This window comes from Cervus elaphus, chromosome 27, assembly GCF_910594005.1.
Source record: "Cervus elaphus chromosome 27, mCerEla1.1, whole genome shotgun sequence".
Taxonomy (NCBI): Eukaryota; Metazoa; Chordata; class Mammalia; order Artiodactyla; family Cervidae; genus Cervus; species Cervus elaphus.
Genome location: NC_057841.1, coordinates 96,966 through 113,395, shown reverse-complemented (window position 1 = coordinate 113,395; position 16,430 = coordinate 96,966).

Below are 16,430 nucleotides of genomic sequence, written 5' to 3'. Positions count from 1 at the left end.
AAGAACACTGTTTCAAGGCTACAGGGATCCTGAGGTCACTGTAGCAACACGAAAGAGTTCCTTGGACCAAGAATTCACTCGAGATGAGAGGATAGTCCCTGGCTTCGACTCCAGAGGAATACCACCTTACCACAAGCACCTCAAAGGAGGCTTCTCTCAGCTCTAGGTATGTGAGAGGGACCCTGAGTTTGCGGCCTCAAGTGGAATGGACACCACGATGCCCTGACTCAAAATAAGGCCGGATAACCCTGCAGTGACTTGAATGCAGGCTCGTCTTGCATCTCCCAAGACGAAAGGATGTCTGAATACCCTGCGGAGAACACATAGAAAGACCTAGTTCCCCACCTCATCGCGACCGGAGGCCTCACATCCTTTGAAAACTCCAGAGGGACTCAGAGATCAGTGCCTCCAAAGGAGACAATGCCTGACTCCTCGTGAAACTTGATAGGAGTCCCAGGATTCCTGTGGCACGTGGAAAGGGACCCTTGGTCTCCCGCCTCAGCTGGAGAGGCATCCCATTGCCCTGCCAAGCCTCGAGGAGAGTCCCGAGTTGTCCCTCGCAACTAGGCAGGAGTCCTGACGTCGCTGAACAAACACATGTGTGGAAGGGCCATCCCCGCCGTAACTCGAGAATATACCCCAGGTTCCCGCCGCAACTCGAGAAAAACCTTGAGACTTCTCCCACGCCGCGAGATGAGGCCCGATTCCCCTCCACTGCATGCAGAGCAATTCCGTGTTTCACATCACACATGAAAGGAGCCTTGATTTCCTTCATGGTACTCCAGAGAAACCCCAAGAACACTGTTTCAAGGCTAGAGGGATCCTGAGGTCACTGTAGCAACATGAAAGAGCTCCCTGGACCAAAAATCAACTCGAGATGAGAGGTTAGTCCCTGGCTTCAACTCCAGGGGAATACCACCTTACCAGAAGCACCTCAAAGAAGGCTTCTCTCCGCTCTAGGTATGTGAGAGGGACCCTGAGTTTGCGGCCTCAAGTGGAATGGACACCACGATGCCCTAACTCAAAATAAGGCCGGATATCCCTGCAGTGACTTGAATGCAGGCTCGTCTTGCATCTCCCAAGACGAAAGAATGTCTGAATCCCCTGTGGAGACCACAGAGAAAGACCTAGTTCCTTGGTCTAGTTCTGTGAAAAATACCGTTGGTAGCTTGATAGGGATTGCATTGAATCTATAGATTGCTTTGGGTAGAATAGCCATTTTGACAATATTGATTCTTCCAATCCATGAACACGGTATGTTTCTCCATCTGTTTGTGTCCTCTTTGATTTCTTTCATCAGTGTTTTATTGTTTTCTATGTATAGGTCTTTTGTTTCTTTAGGTAGATATACTCCTAAGTATTTAATTCTTTTTGTTGCAATGGTGAATGGTATTGCTTCCTTAATTTCTCTTTCTGTTTTTTCATTGTTAGTATATAGGAATGCAAGGGATTTCTTTGTGTTAATTTTATATCCTGCAACTTTACTATATTCATTGATTAGTTCTAGTAATTTTCTGGTAGAGTCTTTAGGGTTTTCTATATAGAGGATCATGTCATCACAGAACTAGACCAAAGAATTTCACAATTTGTATGGAAATACAAAAAACCTCGAATAGCCAAAGTAATCTTGAAAAAGAAGAATGGAACTGGAGGAATCAACCTGCCTGACTTCAGACTCTACTACAAAGCCACAGTCATCAAGACAGTGTGGTACTGGCACAAAGACAGAAATATAGACCAATGGAACAGAATAGAAAGCCCAGAGATAAATCCACGAACCTATGGACACCTTATCTTTGACAAAGGAGGCAAGGATATACAATGGAAAAAAGACAACCTCTTTAACAAGTGGTGCTGGGAAAATTGGTCAACCACTTGCAAAAGAATGAAACTAGAACACTTTCTAACACCATACACAACAATAAACTCAAAATGGATTAAAGATCTAAATCTAAGACCAGAAACTATAAAACTCCTAGAGGAGAACATAGGCAAAACACTCTCCGACATAAATCACAGCAAGATCCTCTATGACCCACCTCCCAGAATATTGGAAATAAAAGCAAAACTAAACAAATGGGATCTAATGAAACTTAAAAGCTTTTGCACTACAAAAGAAACTATAAGTAAGGTGAAAAGACAGCCGTCAGATTGGGAGAAAATAATAGCAAATGAAGAAACAGACAAAGGATTAATCTCAAAAATATACAAGCAACTCCTGCAGCTCAATTCCAGAAAAATAAATGACCCAATCAAAAAATGGGCCAGAGAACTAAACAGACATTTCTCCAAAGAAGACATACAGATGGCTAACAAACACATGAAAAGATGCTCAACATCACTCATTATTAGAGAAATGCAAATCAAAACCACAATGAGGTACCATTACACACCAGTCAGGATGGCTGCTATCCAAAAGTCTACAAGCAATAAATGCTGGAGAGGCTGTGGAGAAAAGGGAACCCTCTTACACTGTTGGTGGGAATGCAAACTAGTACAGCCACTATGGAAAACAGTGTGGAGATTCCTTAAAAAACTGGAAATAGAACTGCCATATTACCCAGCAATACCACTTCTGGGCATACACACTGAGGAAACCCGACCTGAAAGAGACACATGCACCCCAATGTTCATCGCAGCACTGTTTATAATAGCCAGGACATGGAAGCAACCTAGATGCCCATCAGCAGATGAATGGATAAGGAAGCTGTGGTACATATACACCATGGAATTTTACTCAGCCGTCAAAAAGAATTCATTTGAACCAGTCCTAATGAGATGGATGAAACTGGAGCCCCTTATACACAGTGAAGTAAGCCAGAAAGATAAAGAACATTACAGCATACTAACACATATATATGGAATTTAGAAAGATGGTAACGATAACCCTATATGCAAAACAGAAAAAGAGACACAGAAATACAGAACAGACTTTTGAACTCTGTGGGAGAAGGTGAGGGTGGGATGTTTCAAAAGAACAGCATGGATACTATCTATGGTGAAACAGATCACCAGCCCAGGTGGGATGCATGAGACAAGTGCTCCGGCCTGGTGCACTGGGAAGACCCAGAGGAATCGGGTGGAGAGGGAGATGGGAGGGGGGATCGGCATGGGGAATAAGTGTAAATCTATGGCTGATTCATATCAATGTATGACAAGACCCACTGAAATGTTGTGAAGTAATTAGCCTCCAACTAATAAAAAAAATTAAAAAAAAAAAAAAAAAAAAGAAAGACCTAGTTCCCCTCCTCATCGCGACCAGAGGCCTCACATCCTTTGAAAACTCCAGAGGTACGCGGAGATCAGTGCCTCCAAAGGAGACGATGCCTCACTCCTCGTGAAACTTGATAGGAGTCCCAGGATTCCTGTGGCACGTGGAAAGGGACCCTTGGTCTCGCGCCTCAGCTGGAGAGGCATCCCAATTGCCCTGCCAATCCTCGAGGAGAATCCCGAGTTGTCCCTCCCAGATAGGCAGGAGTCCTGACGTCGCTGAACAAACACGTGTGTGGAAGGGCCATCCCCGTCGTAACTCGAGAATATACCCCAGGTTCCCGCCGCAACTCGAGAAAAACAATGAGACTTCTCCCACGCCGTGAGATGAGGCCCAATTCCCCTGCACTGCGTGCAGAGCAATTCCGTGTTGCACATCACACATGAAAGGAGCCTTGATTTTCTTCATGGTACTCCAGAGAAACCCCAAGAACACTGTTTCAAGGCTAGAGGGATCCTGAGGTCACTGTAGCAACACAAAAGAGCTCCGTGGAACAAAAATCAACTCGAGATGAGAGGTTAGTCCCTGGCTTCAACTCCAGGGGAATACCACCTTACCAGAAGCACCTCAAAGGAGGCTTCTCTCAGCTCTAGGTATGTGAGAGGGACCCTGAGTTTGCGGCCTCAAGTGGAATGGACACCACGATGCCCTGACTCAAAATAAGGCCGGATATCCCTGCAGTGACTTGAATGCAGGCTCGTCTTGGATCTCCCAAGAAGAAAGGATGTCTGAATCCCCTGCAGAGAACACAGAGAAAGACCTAGTTCCCCACCTCATCGCGACCGGAGGCCTCACATCCTTTGAAAACTCCAGAGGGACGCGGAGATCAGTGCCTCCAAAGGAGACGATGCCTGACTCCTCGTGAAACTTGATAGGAGTCCCAGGATTCCTGTGGCACGTGGAAAGGGACCCTTGGTCTCCCGCCTCAGCTGGAGAGTCGTCCCAATTGCCCTGCCAAGCCTCAAGGAGAATCCCGAGTTGTCCCTCGCAACTAGGCAGGAGTCCTGACGTCGCTGAACAATCCCGTGTGTGGAATGTCCCTCCCCGTGGTAACTCTAGAATATACCCCAGGTTCCCGCCGCAACTCGAGAAAAACCATGAGACTTCTCCCACGCCGCGAGATGAGGCCCGATTCACCTCCACTGCGTGCAGAGAAATTCCGTGTTGCACATCACACATGAAAGGATCCTTGATTTCCTTCATGGCACTCCAGAGAAACCCTAAGAACACTGTTTCAAGGCTAGAGGGATCCTGACGTCACTGTAGCAACACGAAAGAGCTCGGTGGACCAGAAATCAACTCGAGATGAGAGGTTAGTGCCTGGCTTCGACTCCAGAGAAATACCACCTTACCACAAGCACCTCAAAGGAGGCTTCTCTCAGCTCTAGGTATGTGAGAGGGACCCTGAGTTTGCGGCCTCAAGTGGAATGGACACTGAGATGCCCTGACTCGAAATAAGGCCGAATATCCATGCAGTGACTTGAATGCAGGCTCGTCTTGCATCTCCCAAGACGAAAGGATGTCTGAATCCCCTGTGGAAACCACAGAGAAAGACCTAGTTCCCCACCTCATCGCGACCGGAGGCCTCACATCCTTTGAAAACTCCAGAGGTACGCGGAGATCAGTGCCTCCAAAGGAGACGATGCCTGACTCCTCGTGAAACTTGATAGGAGTCCCAGGATTCCTGTGGCACGTGGAAAGGGACCCTTGGTCTCCCGCCTCAGCTGTAGAGGCGTCCCAATTGCCCTGCCAAGCCTCAAGGATAATCCCGAGTTGTCCCCCGCAAGTAGGCAGGAGTCCTGACGTCGCTGAAGAAACACGTGTGTGGACTGGCCCTCCCCGTGGTAACTCGAGAATATACCCCAGGTTCCCGCCGCAACTCGAGAAAAATCATGAGACTTCCCCGTCGCCGCGAGATGAGGCCCGATTCCCCTGCACGGCGTTGAGAGTAATTCCGTGTTGCACATTACATATGAAACGAGCCTTGATGTCCTTGATGGCACTCCAGAGAAACCCCAAGAACACTGTTTCAAGGCTAGAGGGATCCTGAGGTCACTGTAGCAACACGAAAGAGCTCCGTGGACCAGAAATCAACTCGAGATGAGAGGTTAGTCCCTGGCTTCGACTCCAGAGGAATACCACCTTACCACAAGCACCTCAAAGGAGGCTTCTCTCAGCTCTAGGTATGTGAGAGGGACCCTGAGTTGTGGCCTCAAGTGGAATGTACACCGCGATGCCCTGACGCGAAATAAGGCCGGATATCCCTGCAGTGACTTGAATGCAGGCTCGTCTTGCATCTCCCAAGACGAAAGGATGTCTGAATCCCCTGTGGAGACCACAGAGAAAGACCTAGTTCCCCACCTCATCGCGACCGGAAGCCTCACATCCTTTGAAAACTCCAGAGGGACGCGGAGATTACTGCCTCCAAAGGAGACGATGCCTGGCTCCTCGTGAAACTTGATAGGAGTCCCAGGATTCCTGTGGCACGTGGAAAGGGACCCTTGGTCTCCCGCCTCAGCTGTAGAGGCGTCCCAATTGCCCTGCCAAGCCTCGAGGAGAATCCCGAGTTGTCCCTCACAACTAGGCAGGAGTCCTGACGTCGCTGAACAAACACGTGTGTGGAAGGGCCATCCCCGTCGTAACTCGAGAATATACCCCAGGTTCCCGCCGCAACTCAAGAAAAACCATGAGACTTCCCCCTCGCAGCGAGATGAGGCCCGAGTTCCCTGTACTGCATGCAGAGAAATGCCGTGTTGCACATCACACAGGAAAGGAGCCTTGATTTCCTTGATGGCACTCCAGAGAAAGCCCAAGAACACTGTTTCAAGGCTAGAGGGATCCTGAGGTCACTATAGCAACACGAAAGAGCTCCGTGAACCACAAATCAACTCGAGATGAGAGGTTAGTCCCTGGCCTCCACTCCAGAGGATTACCACATTACCACAAGCACCGCAAGAGGAGGCTTCTCTCAGCTCTAGGTATGTGAGAGGGACCCTGAGTTTGCCGCCTCAAGGGGAATGGGCACCGCGATGCCCTGACGCGAAAAAAGGCCGGATATGCCTGCAGTGACTTGAATGCAGGCTCGTCTTGCATCTCCCAAGACGAAAGGATGTCTGAATCCCCTGTGGAGACCACAGAGAAAGACCTAGTTCCCCACCTCATCGCGACCGGAGGCCTCACATCCTTTGAAAACTCCAGAGGGACGCGGAGATCAGTGCCTCCAAAGGAGACGATGCCTGTCTCCTCGTGAAACTTGATAGGAGTCCCAGGATTCCTGTGGCACGTGGAAAGGGACCCTTGGTCTCCCGCCTCAGCTGGAGAGGCGTCCCCATTGCCCTGCCAAGCCTCGAGGAGAATCCCGAGTTGTCCCTCGCAACTAGGCAGCAGTCCTGACGTCGCTGAACAAACACGTGTGTGGAAGGGCCATCCCCGTCGTAACTCGAGAATATACCCCAGGTTCCCGCCGCAACTCGAGAAAAACCATGAGACTTCCCCCTCGCCGCGAGATGAGGCCCGATTCCCCTGCACTGCGTGCAGAGCAATGCCGTGTTGCACATCACACAGGAAAGGTGCCTTGATTTCCTTGATGGCACTCCAGAGAAACCCCAAGAACACTGTTTCATGTCTAGAGGGATCCTGAGGTCACTGTAGCAACACGAAAGAGCTCCGTGGACCACAAATCAACTCGAGATGAGAAGTAAGTCCCTGGCTTCGACTCCAGAGGAATACCACCTTACCACAAGCACCTCAAGAGGAGGCTTCTCTCAGCTCTAGGTATGTGAGAGGGACCCTGAGTTTGCGGCCTCAAGTGGAATGGACACCGCGATGCCCTGACTCGAAATAAGGCCGGGTATCCCAGCAGTGACTTGAATGCAGGCTCGTCTTCCATCTCCCAAGACGAAAGGGTGTCTGAATCACCTGTGAAGACCACAGAGAAAGACCTAGTTCCCCACCTCATCGCGACCGGAGATTTTACATCCTTTGGAAACTCCAGAGAGACGCGGCGATCCGTGCCTCCAAAGGAGACGATGCCTGACTCCTCGTGAAACTTGATAGGAGTCCCAGGATTCCTGTGGCATCTGGAAAGGGACCCTTGGTCTCCCGCCTCAGCTGGAGAGGCGTCCCAATTGCCCTGCCAAGCCTCGAGGAGAATCCCGAGTTGTCCCTCGCAACTAGGCAGGAGTCCTGACGTCGCTGAACAAACACGTGTGTGGAAGGGCCATCCCCGTCGTAACTCGAGAATATACCCCAGGTTCCCGCCGCAACTCGAGAAAAACCATGAGACTTCCCCCTCGCCGCGAGATGAGGCCCGATTCCCCTGCACTGCATGCAGAGCAATGCCGTGCTCCACATCACACAGGAAAGGAGCCTTGATTTCCTTGATGGCACTCCAGAGAAAGCCCAAGAACACTCTTTCAAGGCTAGAGGGATCTTGAGGTCACTGTAGCAACACGAAAGAGCTCCGTGGATCAAAAATGAACTCGAGATGAGAGGTTAGTCCCTGGCTTCGACTCCAGAGGAATACCACTTTAAAACAAGCACCTCAAGAGGAGGCTTCTCTCAGCTCTAGGTATGCGAGAGGGACCCTGGGTTGTGGCCGCAAGTGGAATGTACACCGCGATGCCCTGACGCGAAATAAGGCCGGATATCCCTGCAGTGACTTGAATGCAGGCTCGTCTTGCATCTCCCAAGACGAAAGGATGTCTGAATCCCCTGTGGAGACCACAGAGAAAGACCTAGTTCCCCACCTCATCGCGACCAGAAGCCTCACATCCTTTGAAAACTCCAGAGGGACGCGGAGATTACTGACCCAAAGGAGACGATGCCTGACTCCTCGTGAAACTTGATAGGAGTCCCAGGATTCCTGTGGCACGTGGAAAGGGACCCTTGGTCTCCCGCCTCAGCTGGAGAGGCGTCCCAGTTGCCCTGCCAAGCTTCGAGGAGAATCCCGAGTTGTCCCTCGCAACTAGGCAGGAGTCCTGACGTCGCTGAACAAACACGTGTGTGGAAGGGAAATCCCCGTCGTAACTCGAGAATATACCCCAGGTTCCCGTCGCAACTCGAGAAAAACCATGAGACTTCCCCCTCGCCGGGAGATGAGGACCGATTCCCCTGCACTGCGTGCAGAGCAATGCCGTGTTGCACATCACACAGGAAAGGAGCCTTGATTTCCTTGATGGCACTCCAGAGAAAGCCCAAGAACACTGTTTCAAGGCTAGAGGGATCCTGAGGTCACTGTAGCAACATGAAAGAGCTCCGTGGACCACAAATCAACTCGAGATGAGAGGTTAGTCCCTCGCTTCGACTCCAGAGGAATACCACCTTACCACAAGCACCTCAAGAGGAGGCTTCTCTCAGCTCTAGGTATGTGAGAAGGACCCTGAGTGCGGCCTCAAGTGGAATGGACACCGCGATGCCCTGACTCGAAATAAGGCCGGATATGCCTACAGTGACTTGAATGCAGGCTCGTCTTGCATCTCCCAAGACGAAAGGATGTCTGAATCCCCTGTGGAGACCACAGAGAAAGACCTAGTTCCCCACCTCATCGCGACCGGAGACCTCACATCCTTTGAAAACTCCAGAGGGACACGGAGATCAGTGCCTCCAAAGGAGACGATGCCTGACTCCTCGTGAAACTTGATAGGAGTCCCAGGATTCCTGTGGCACGTGGAAAGGGACCCTTGGTCTCCCGCCTCAGCTGGAGAGGCGTCCCCATTGCCCTGCCAAGCCTCGAGGAGAATCCCGAGTTGTCCCTCGCAACTAGGCAGCAGTCCTGACGTCGCTTAACAAACACGTGTGTGGAAGGGCCATCCCCGTCGTAACTCGAGAATATACCCCAGGTTCCCGCCGCAACTCGAGAAAAACCATGAGACTTCCCCCTCACCGCGAGATGAGGCCCTATTCCCCTGCACTGCGTGCAGAGCAATGCCGTGTTGCACATCACACAGGAAAGGAGCCTTGATTTCCTTGATGGCACTCCAGAGAAAACCCAAGAGCACTGTTTCATGTCTAGAGGGATCCTGAGGTCACTGTGGCAACACGAAAGAGCTCCGTGGATCACAAATCAACTTGAGATGAGAAGTTAGTCCCTGGCTTCGACTCCAGAGGAATACCACCTTACCACAAGCACCTCAAGAGGAGGCTTCTCTCAGCTCTAGGTATGTGAGAGGGACCCTGAGTTTGCCGCCTCAAGTGGAATGGACACCGCGATGCCCTGACGCGAAAAAAGGCCGGATATCCCTGCAGTGACTTGAATGCAGGTTCGTCTTGCATCTCCCAAGACGAAAGGATGTCTGAATCCCCTGTGGAGACCACAGAGAAAGACCTAGTTCCCCACCTCATCGCGACCGGAGACTTCACATCCTTTGAAAACTCCAGAGGGACACGGAGATCAGTGCCTCCAAAGGAGACGATGCCTGACTCCTCGTGAAACTTGATAGGAGTCCCAGGATTCCTGTGGCACGTGGAAAGGGACCCTTGGTCTCCCGCCTCAGCTGGAGAGGCGTCCCAATTGCCCTGCCAAGCCTCGAGGAGAATCCCGAGTTGTCCCTCGCAACTAGGCAGGAGCCCTGACGTCGCTGAACAAACACGTGTGTGGAAGGGCCATCCCCGTCGTAACTCGAGAATATACCCCAGGTTCCCGCCGCAACTCGAGAAAAACGATGAGACTTCCCCCTCGCCGCGAGATGAGGCCCGATTCCCCTGCACTGCGTGCAGACCAATGCCGTGTTGCACATCACACAGGAAAGGAGCCTTGATTTCCTTGATGGCACTCCAGAGGAAGCCCAAGAACACTGTTTCAAGGCTAGAGGGATCCTGAGGTCACTGTAGCAACACAAAAGAGCTCCGAGGACCAAAAATCAACTCGACATGAGAGGTTAGTCCCTGGCTTCGACTCCAGAGGAATACCACCTTACCACAAGTACCTCAAGAGGAGGCTTCTCTCAGCTATAAATATGTGAGACGGACCCTGAGTTTGCGGCCTCAAGGGAAATGGACACCACGATGCCCTGACTCGAAATAAGGTCGTATATGCCTGCAGTGACTTGAATGCACGCTCGTCTTGCATCTCCCAAGACGAAAGGATGTCTGAATCCCCTGTGGAGACCACAGAGAAAGACCTAGTTCCCCACCTCATCGCGACCGGAAGCCTCACATCCTTTGAAAACTCCAGAGGGACGCGGAGATTACTGCCTCCAAAGGAGACGATGCCTGACTCCTCGTGAAACTTGATAGGAGTCCCAGGATTCCTGTGGCACGTGGAAAGGGACCCTTGGTCTCCCGCCTCAGCTGGAGAGGCGTCCCAGTTGCCCTGCCAAGCTTCGAGGAGAATCCCAAGTTGTCCCTCGCAACTAGGCAGGAGTCCTGACGTCGCTGAACAAACACGTGTGTGGAAGGGAAATCCCCGTCGTAACTCGAGAATATACCCCAGGTTCCCGCCGCAACTCGAGAAAAACCATGAGACTTCCCCCTCGCCGGGAGATGAGGACCGATTCCCCTGCACTGCGTGCAGAGCAATGCCGTGTTGCACATCACACAGGAAAGGAGCCTTGATTTCCTTGATGGCACTCCAGAGAAAGCACAAGAACACTGTTTCAAGGCTAGAGGGATTCTGAGGTCACTGTAGCAACACGAAAGAGCTCCGTGGACCAAAAATCAACTCGAGATGACAGGTTAGTCCCTGGCTTCGAATCCAGAAGAATACCACCATACCACAAGCATCTCAAGAGAAGGCTTCTCTCAAGAGGAATACCACCTTACCACAAGCACCTCAAGAGGAGGCTTCTCTCAGCTCTAGGTATGTGAGAGGGACCCTGAGTTTGTGGCCTCAAGTGGAATGGACACCGCGATGCCCTGACTCGAAATAAGGCCGGATATCCCTGCAGTGACTTGAATGCAGGCTCGTCTTGCATCTCCCAAGACGAAAGGATGTCTCAATCCCCTGTGGAGACCACAAAGAAATACCTAGTTCCCCACCTCATCGCGACCGGAGGCCTCACATCCTTTGAAAACTCCAGAGGGATGCAGAGATGAGTGCCTCTAAAGGAGACGATGCCTGACTCCTCGTGAAACTTGATAGAAGTCCCAGGATTCCTGTGGCACGTGGAAAGGGACCCTTGGTCTCCCTCCTCCGCTGGTGAGGCGTCCCAATTGCCCTGCCAAGCCTGGAGGAGAATCCCGAGTTGTCCCTCGCAACTAGGCAGGAGTCCTGACGTCGCTGAACAAACACGTGTGTGGAGGGGCAATCCCCGTCGTAACTCGAGAATATACCCCAGGTTCCTGCCGCAACTCGAGAAAAACCATGAGACTTCCCCCTCGCTGCGAGATGAGGCCCGATTCCACTGCACTGCGTGCAGAGCAATGCCGTGTTGCACATCACACAGGAAAGGAGCCTTGATTTCCTTGATGGCACTCCAGAGAAACCCCAAGAACACTGTTTCAAGGCTAGAGGGATCCTGAGGTCACTGCAGCAACACGAAAGAGCTCCGTGGACCGAAAGTCAACTCGAGATGAGAGGTTAGTCCCTGGCTTCGACTCCAGAGGAATACCACCTTACCACAAGCACCTCAAGAGGAGGCTTCTCTGAGCTCTAGGTATGTGAGAGGGACCCTGACTTTGTGGCCTCAAGTGGAATGGACACCGCGATGCCCTGACTCGAAATAAGGCCGGATATGCCTGCAGTGACTTGAATGCAGGCTCGTCTTGCATCTCCCAAGACGTCTCAATCCCCTGTGGAGACCACAAAGAAAGACCTACTTCCCCACCTCATCGCGACCGGAAGCCTCACATTCTTTGAAAACTCCAGAGGGACGCAGAGATCAGTGCCTCCAAAGGAGACGATGCCTGACTCCTCGTGAAACTTGATAGGAGTCCCTGGAATCCTCTGGACGTGGAAAGGGACCCTTGGTCTCCCGCCTCAGCTGGAGAGGCGTCCCAATTGCTCTGCCAAGCCTCGAGGAGAATCCCGAGTTGTCCCTCGCAACTAGGCAGGAGTCCTGAGTTCGCTGAACAAACACGTGTGTGGAAGGGCCATCCCCGTCGTAACTCGAGAATATACCCCAGGTTCCCGCCGCAACTCGAGAAAAACCATGAGACTTCCCCCTCGCTGCGAGATGAGGCCCGATTCCCCTGCACTGCGTACAGTGCAATGCCGTGTTGCACATCACACAGGAAAGGAGCCTTGATTTCCTTGATGGCACTCCAGAGAAAGCCCAAGAACACTGTTTCAAGGCTAGAGGGATCATGAGGTCACTGTATCCACACGAAAGAGCTCCGTGGACCAAAAATCAACTCGAGATGAGAGGTTAGTCCCTGGCTTCGACTCCAGAGGAATACCAGCTTACCACAAGCACCTCAAGAGGAGGCTTCTCTCAGCTCTAGGTATGTGAGAGGGACCCTGAGTTTGCGGCCTCAAGTGGAATGGACACCGCGATGCCCTGACTCGAAATAAGGCCGGATATGCCTGCAGTGACTTAAATGCAGGATCATCTTGCATCTCCCAAGACGAAAGGATGTCTGAATCCCCTGTGGAGACCACAGAGAAAGACCTAGTTCCCCACCTCATCGCGACCGGAGGCCTCACATCCTTTGAAAACTCCAGAGGTACGCGGAGATCAGTGCTTCCAAAGGAGACTATGCCTGACTCCTCGTGAAACTTGATAGGAGTCCCAGGATTCCTGTGGCACGTGGAAAGGGACCCTTGGTCTCCCGCCTCAGCTGGAGAGGCGTCCGAATTGCCCTGCCAAGCCTCGAGGAGAATCCCGAGTTGTCCCTCGCAACTAGGCAGGAGTCCTGACGTCGCTGAACAAACACGTGTGTGAAAGGGCCATCCCCGTCGTAACTCGAGAATATACCCCAGGTTCCCGCCGCAACTCGAGAAAAACCAGGAGACTTCCCCCTCGCCACGAGATGAGGCCCGGTTCCCCTGCACTGCGTGCAGAGAAATGCCGTGTTGCACATCACACAGGAAAGGAGCCTTGATTTCCTTGATGGAACTCCAGAGAAAGCCCAAGAACACTGGTTCAAGGCTAGAGGGATCCTGAGGTCACTGTATCAACACGAAAGAGCTCCGTGGACCAAGAATCAACTCAAGATGAGAGGTTAGTTTCTGGCTTCGAATCCAGAGGAATACCACCGTACCACAAGCACCTCAAGAGGAGGCTTCTCTCAGCTCTAGGTATGTGAGAGGGACCCTGAGTTTGCGGCCTCAAGTGGAATGGACACCGCGATGCCCTGACACGAAATAAGGCTGGATATCCCTACAGTGAATTGAATGCAGGCTTGTCTTGCATCTCCCAAGACGAAGGATGGCTGAATTCCCTTTGGAAGCCACCGAGAAAGAACTAGTTCCCCACCTAATCGCAACCGTATGCCTCACATCCTTTGAAAACTACAGAGGTACGCGGAGATCAGTGCCTCCAAAGGAGACGATGCCTGAATCCTCGTGAAACTTGATAGGAGTCCCAGGATTCCTGTGGCACCAGGAAAGGGATGCTTGGTCTCGCGCCTCAGCTGGAGAGGTGTCCCAATTGCCTTACCAAGCCTGGAGGAGAATCCCGAGTTGTCCCTCGCAACTAGGCAGGAGTCCTTCCGTCGCTGAACAAACATGTGTGTGGAAGGGCTATCCCCATCGTAACTCGAGAATATACCCCAGGTTCCCACCAAAACTCGAGAAAAATCATGAGACTTCCTCTCGCCGCGAGATGAGGCCCGATTCCCCTGCACTGCGTGCAGAGCAATTCCGTGTTGCACGTCACACATGAAAGGAGCCTTGATTTCCTTGATGGCACTCCAGAGAAACCCCAAGAACACTGTTTCAAGGCTAGAGGGATCCTGAGGTCACTGTAGCCACACGAAAGAGCTCCGTGAACCAAAAATCAACTCGAGATGAGAGGTTAGTCCCTGGCTTCAAATCCAGAGGAATACCACCTTACCACAAGCACCTCAAGAGGAGGCTTCTCTCAGCTCTAGGTATGTGAGAGGGACCCTGAGTTTGCCGCCGCAAGTTGAATGGACACTGCGATGCCCTGACTCGAAATAAGGCCAGATAACCCTGCAGTGACCTGAATGCAGGCTCGTCTTGCATCTCCCAAGATGAAAGGATGTCTGAATCCCCTGTGGAGACCACAGAGAAAGACCTAGTTCCCCACCTCATGGCGACCGGAGGCCTCACATCCTTTGAAAACTCCAGAGGTACGCGGAGATCAGTGCCTCCGAAGGAGACGATGCCTGACTCCTCGTGAAACTTGATAGGAGTCCCAGGATTCCTGTGGCACGTGGAAAGGGACACTTGGTCTCCCCCCTCAGCTGGAGAGGCGTCCCAATTGCCCTGCCAAGCCTTGAGGAGAATCCCGAGTTGTCCCTCGCAACTAGGTAGGAGTCCTGACGTCGCTGAACAAACATGTGGGTGGAAGGGCCATCCCCGTCGTAACTCGAGAATATACCCCAGGTTCCCGCCGCAACTCGTGAAAAACCATGAGACTTCCCCCTCGCCGTGAGATGAGGCACGATTCCCCTGCACTGCGTGCAGAGCAATTCCGTGTTGGACATCAAACATGAAAGGAGCCTTGATTTCCTTGATGGCACTCCAGAGAAACCCCAAGAACACTGTTTCAAGGCTAGAGGGATCCTGAGGTCACTGTAGCAACACGAAAGAGCTCCGTGGACCACAAATCAACTCGAAGTGAGAGGTTAGTCCCTGGCTTCGACTCCAGAGGAATACCACCTTACCACAAGCACCTCAAGAGGAGGCTTCTCTCAGCTCTAGGTATGTGAAAGGGACCCTGATTTTGCGGCATCAAGTGGAAAGGACACTGCGATGCCCTGACGCGAAATAAGGCCGGATATCCCTGCAGTGACTTGAATGCAGGCTCGTCTTGCATCTCCCAAGATGAAAGTATGTCTGAATCCCCTGTGGAGACAACAGAGAAAGACCTAGTTCCCCACCTCATGGCGACCAGAGGCCTCACATCCTTTGAAAACTCCAGAGGTACGCGGAGATGAGTGCCTCCAAAGGAGACGATGCCTGACTCCTCGTGAAACTTGATAGGAGTCCCAGGATTCCTGTGGCACGTGGAAAGGGACCCTTGGTCTCCCGCCTCAGCTGGAGAGGCGTTCCAATTGCCCTGCCAAGCCTCGAGGAGAACCCCGAGTTGTCCCTCGCAACTAGGTAGGAGTCCTGACGTCGCTGAACAAACACGTGGTTGGAAGGGCCATCCCCGTCGAACTTCGAGAATATACCCCAGTTTCTCGCCGCAACTCGAGAAAAACCATGAGACTTCCCCCTCGCCGCGAGATGAGGCCCGATTCCCCTGCACTGCGTGCAGAGCAATTCCGTGTTGCACATCACACATGAAAGGAGCCTTGATTTCCTTGACAGCACTCCAGCGAAACCCCAAGAATACTGTTTCAAGGCTACAGGGATCCTGAGGTCACTGTAGCAACACGAAAGAGCTCCGTGGACCAAAAATCAACTCGAGATGAGAGGTTAGTCCCTGGCTTCGACTCCAGAGGAATACCACCTTTCCACAAGCACCTCAAGAGGAGGCTTCTCTCAGCTCTAGGTATGTGAGAGGGACCCTGATTTTGCGGCCTCAAGTGGAATGGACACTGTGATGCCCTGACGCGAAATAAGGCCAGATAACCCTGCAGTGACTTGAATGCAGGCTCGTCCTGCATCTCCCAAGATGAAAGGACGTCTGAATCCCCTGTGGAGACCACAGAGAAAGACCTAGTTCCCCACCTCATGGCGACCGGAGGCCTCACATCCTTTGAAAACTCCAGAGGTACGCGGAGATCAGTGCCTCCAAAGGAGACGATGCCTGACTCCTCGTGAAACTTGATAGGAGTCCCAGGATTCCTGTGGCACGTGGAAAGGGACACTTGGTCTCCCGCCTGAGCTGGAGAGGCGTTCCAATTGCCCTGCCAAGCCTTGAGGAGAATCCCGAGTTGTCCCTCGCAACTAGGCAGGAGTCCTGACGTCGCTGAAGAAACACGTGTGTGGAAGTGCCATCCCCTTCGTAACTCGAGAATATTCCCCAGGTTCCCGCCGCAACTCGCGAAAAACCATGAGACTTCCCCCTCCCCGCGAGATGAGGCCCGATTCCCCTGCACTGCGTACAGAGCAATTCCGTGTTGTACATCAAACAAGAAAGGAGCC